The 5880-nt window shown below is 48.9% G+C and overlaps 1 long non-coding RNA gene across 1 annotated transcript; it reads right to left on the bottom strand.

The window, feature by feature from the left end:
• Positions 1–656: 656 nt before the first annotated feature.
• On the bottom strand, positions 657–5486 carry LOC127931208 (uncharacterized). The gene is made up of 4 exons (XR_008140372.1): positions 5072–5486; positions 4894–4950; positions 4012–4626; positions 657–2369 (listed from the first exon to the last, which is right to left on the bottom strand). It is a non-coding gene; the product is annotated as an uncharacterized LOC127931208 (long non-coding RNA).
• Positions 5487–5880: the final 394 nt, after the last annotated feature.

Here is a 5880-nt window from a genome sequence, read left to right on the forward strand (position 1 = left end):
ATCATTCTGTCTGAATGATATCGAATTTGTCTCATCACTCGTTACAGTCTTCATGTGTTGGCAAATTGAATGAAGAGGGCTGTCATTTAAAGCGGCAATATGTAACCTTTTAGGCTACCCAGCCAAATTCACATAGAAACGCTGCCGTTCTCATTGAACACAGTCTAAGAAGCTGTGGATTGGTTCCCGTTCTTAAGTTTCAATTATATGTCTTTTACTTTAGGTTTTGTACACCAGCTTCAAACAGCTGAATGTACAATTTTTGGGGGTCAATGAAAATATATTTCACAAGAGGTTTAGATGGTACAATGATTCTCTTCACTTTACTTGCTTGTTTTATCACATAAACTGAAATTAGCGCACTAAACTATTGGAATTTTAAGCAACCAGGAAATGGCAGAAAGCCAGTTGAGGAAATGTTGTCAGTTCAGAAAGTCTTAGGGTTCTGTGAATAAGATGGACATTGAACTGGAAACTGTCCCTGTCATTTTTATTACACCTGTTTTGGCTTCAGACGTTTTGTATTTATTTATAACCAGGCAAGTCAGTTATTAAGAAAAAAATCTTATTTTCAGTGACAGCCCAGGAACACTGGGTTAACTGCCTAGTTCAGGGGCAGAATGAAATTTTGTTTACCTCGTCAGCTCAGGGATTTGAGCTTGCAGATTTCCGGTTACTAGTCCAATGCTCTAACCACTAGGCCACCTGCCAACTCTACGCTCTAACCACTAGACCACCTGCCACCTCTACACTCTAACCACTAGACTACCTGCCACCTCTACACTCTAACCACTAGACTACCTGCCACCTCTACGCTATAACCACTAGGCCACCTGCCACCTCTACACTCTAACCACTAGGCCACCTGCCACCTCTACACTCTAACCACTAGACTACCTGCCACCTCTACACTCTAACCACTAGACTACCTGCCACCTCTACACTCTAACCACTAGGCCACCTGCCACCTCTACACTCTAACCACTAGACTACCTGCCACCTCTACACTCTAACCACTAGACTACCTTCCACCTCTACACTCTAACCACTAGACTACCTGCCACCTCTACGCTATAACCACTAGACTACCTGCCACCTCTACACTCTAACCACTAGGATACCTGCCACCTCTACACTCTAACCACTAGACTACCTGCCACCTCCACACTCTAACCACTAGACTACCTGCCACCTCTACACTCTAACCACTAGACTACCTGCCACATCTACACTCTAACCACTAGACTACCTGCCACCTCTACACTCTAACCACTAGGATACCTGCCACCTCTACACTCTAACCACTAGACTACCTGCCACCTCCACACTCTAACCACTAGACTACCTGCCACCTCTACACTCTAACCACTAGACTACCTGCCACATCTACACTCTAACCACTAGACTACCTGCCACCTCTACACTCTAACCACTAGGATACCTGCCACCTCTACACTCTAACCACTAGACTACCTGCCACCTCCACACTCTAACCACTAGACTACCTGCCACCTCCACACTCTAACCACTAGACTACCTGCCACCTCTACACTCTAACCACTAGACTACCTGCCACCTCTACACTCTAGCCACTAGACTACCTGCCACCTCTACACTCTAACCACTAGACTACCTGCCACCTCCACACTCTAACCACTAGACTACCTGCCACCTCTTCACTCTAACCACTAGACTACCTGCCACCTCTACACTCTAACCACTAGACTACCTGCCACCTCTACACTCTAACCACTAGACTACCTGCCACCTCTACACTCTAACCACTAGACTACCTGCCACCTCTACACTCTAACCACTAGACTACCTGCCACCTCTACACTCTAACCACTAGACTACCTGCCACCTCTACACTCTAACCACTAGACTACCTGCCACCTCTACACTCTAACCACTAGACTACCTGCCACCTCTACACTCTAACCACTAGACTACCTGCCACCTCTACACTCTAACCACTAGACTACCTGCCACCTCTACACTCTAACCACTAGACTACCTGCCACCTCTACACTCTAACCACTAGACTACCTGCCACCTCTACACTCTAACCACTAGACTACCTGCCACCTCTACACTCTAACCACTAGACTACCTGCCACCTCTACACTCTAACCACTAGACTACCTGCCACCTCTACACTCTAACCACTAGACTACCTGCCACCTCTACACTCTAACCACTAGACTACCTGCCACCTCTACACTCTAACCACTAGACTACCTGCCACCTCTACACTCTAACCACTAGACTACCTGCCACCTCTACACTCTAACCACTAGACTACCTGCCACCTCTACACTCTAACCACTAGACTACCTGCCACCTCTACACTCTAACCACTAGACTAACTGCCACCTGCCACCTCTAGACACTCTAACCACTAGACTACCTGCCACCTCTACACTCTAACCACTAGACTACCTGCCACCTCTTCACTCTAACCACTAGACTACCTGCCACCTCCACACTCTAACCACTAGACTACCTGCCACCTCTACACTCTAACCACTAGACTACCTGCCACCTCCACACTCTAACCACTAGACTACCTGCCACCTCTACACTCTAACCACTAGACTACCTGCCACCTCCACACTCTAACCACTAGACTACCTGCCACCTCTTCACTCTACCACTAGACTACCTGCCACCTCCACACTCTAACCACTAGACTACCCACCTCTCTCTAATCACTAGACTACCTGCCACCTCTTCACTCTAACCACTAGACTACCTGCCACCTCTACACTCTAACCACTAGACTACCTGCCACCTCTTCGCTCTAACCACTAGACTACCTGCCACCTCTACGCTCTAAACACTAGACTACCTGCCACCTCTACGCTCTAAACACTAGACTACCTGCCACCTCTACACTCTAACCACTAGGCTACCTGCCACCTCTACACTCTAACCACTAGACTACCTGCCACCTCTACACTCTAACCACTAGACTACCTGCCACCTCTACACTCTAACCACTAGACTACCTGCCACCTCTACACTCTAACCACTAGACTACCTGCCACCTCTACACTCTAACCACTAGACTACCTGCCACCTCTACACTCTAACCACTAGACTACCTGCCACCTCTACACTCTAACCACTAGACTACCTGCCACCTCTACACTCTAACCACTAGACTACCTGCCACCTCTCCACTCTAACCACTAGACTACCTGCCACCTCCACACTCTAACCACTAGACTACCTGCCACCTCTACACTCTAACCACTAGACTACCTGCCACCTCTACACTCTAACCACTAGACTACCTGCCACCTCTACACTCTAACCACTAGACTACCTGCCACCTCTACACTCTAACCACTAGACTACCTGCCACCTCTACACTCTAACCACTAGACTACCTGCCACCTCTACACTCTAACCACTAGACTACCTGCCACCTCTACACTCTAACCACTAGACTCTGCCACCTCACACTCTAACCACTAGACTACCTGCCACCTCCACACTCTAACCACTAGACTACCTGCCACCTCTACACTCTAACCACTAGACTACCTGCCACCTCTACACTCTAACCACTAGACTACCTGCCACCTCTAACCACTAGACTACCTAACCACTAGACTACCTGCCACCTCCACACTCTAACCACTAGACTACCTGCCACCTCTACACTCTAACCACTAGACTACCTGCCACCTCTACACTCTAACCACTAGACTACCTGCCACCTCTACACTCTAACCACTAGACTACCTGCCACCTCTACACTCTAACCACTAGACTACCTGCCACCTCACACTCTAACCACTAGACTACCTGCCACCTCCACTCTAACCACTAGACTACCTAACCACCACTAGACTACCTGCCACCTCTACACTCTAACCACTAGACTACCTGCCACCTCTACACTCTAACCACTAGACTACCTGCCACCTCCACACTCTAACCACTAGAACCACTCTAACCACTAGACTACCTGCCACCTCCACACTCTAACCACTAGACTACCTGCCACCTCCACACTCTAACCACTAGACTACCTGCCACCTCTACACTCTAACCACTAGACTACCTGCCACCTCTACACTCTAACCACTAGACTACCTGCCACCTCTACACTCTAACCACTAGACTACCTGCCACCTCTACACTCTAACCACTAGACTACCTGCCACCTCTACACTCTAACCACTAGACTACCTGCCACCTCTACACTCTAACCACTAGACTACCTGCCACCTCTACACTCTAACCACTAGACTACCTGCCACCTCTACACTCTAACCACTAGACTACCTGCCACCTCTACACTCTAACCACTAGACTACCTGCCACCTCTACACTCTAACCACTAGACTACCTGCCACCTCTACACTCTAACCACTAGACTACCTGCCACCTCTACACTCTAACCACTAGACTACCTGCCACCTCTCCACTCTAACCACTAGACTACCTGCCACCTCCACACTCTAACCACTAGACTACCTGCCACCTCTACACTCTAACCACTAGACTACCTGCCACCTCTACACTCTAACCACTAGACTACCTGCCACCTCTACACTCTAACCACTAGACTACCTGCCACCTCTCCACTCTAACCACTAGACTACCTGCCACCTCCACACTCTAACCACTAGACTACTCTACACTCTAACCACTAGGACTACCTGCCACCTCTACACTCTAACCACTAGACTACCTGCCACCTCTACACTCTAACCACTAGACTACCTGCCACCTCTACACTCTAACCACTAGACTACCTGCCACCTCTACACTCTAACCACTAGACTACCTGCCACCTCTACACTCTAACCACTAGACTACCTGCCACCTCTACACTCTAACCACTAGACTACCTGCCACCTCTAACCACACTCTAACCTCTCCACTCTAACCACTAGACTACCTGCCACCTCTACACTCTAACCACTAGACTACCTGCCACCTCTAACCACTAGACTACCTGCCACCACTCTAACCACTAGACTACCTGCCACCTCTACACTCTAACCACTAGACTACCTGCCACCTCACCTCTCCACTCTAACCACTAGACTACCTGCCACCTCTCCACTCTAACCACTAGACTACCTGCCACCTCCACACTCTAACCACTAGACTACCTGCCACCTCTACACTCTAACCACTAGGCTACCTGCCACCTCTACACTCTAACCACTAGACTACCTGCCACCTCTACACTCTAACCACTAGACTACCTGCCACCTCTACACTCTAACCACTAGACTACCTGCCACCTCTACACTCTAACCACTAGACTACCTGCCACCTCTACACTCTAACCACTAGACTACCTGCCACCTCTACACTCTAACCACTAGACTACCTGCCACCTCTACACTCTAACCACTAGACTACCTGCCACCTCTACACTCTAACCACTAGACTACCTGCCACCTCTACACTCTAACCACTAGAATACCTGCCATCTCTACGCTCTAACCACTAGACTACCTGCCACCTCCACACTCTAACCACTAGACTACCTGCCACCTCTACACTCTAACCACTAGACTACCTGCCTCCCTTTGACAGTTCTCCCATGTTAACTCACTTCTATAACCCCATAGAGGGCAGGAACTGCTCCACTTTCACACAGGCAATGACCAGAGTCCAGATCTTACAGTACATTTTCACCACTGGTAGTATACGGCACTTCTTTTCGTGCTTTAAATGTACATATTGAGAGGGGATAGATGCCTTTGTGAAACAACTTGTTACTTTTCCCTGCTTGTTTACTTGTGTTTGGGGGAGCGTTATCATTGCAGCAGGCACACATACGGATGAGTTCTGTTTAGTCGATTCCAAGGAAGCCTGCCTGTGGGCTGTTTGCTTACGTTTCAGTCT

This window comes from Oncorhynchus keta, chromosome 7, assembly GCF_023373465.1.
Source record: "Oncorhynchus keta strain PuntledgeMale-10-30-2019 chromosome 7, Oket_V2, whole genome shotgun sequence".
NCBI lineage: Eukaryota > Metazoa > Chordata > Actinopteri > Salmoniformes > Salmonidae > Oncorhynchus > Oncorhynchus keta.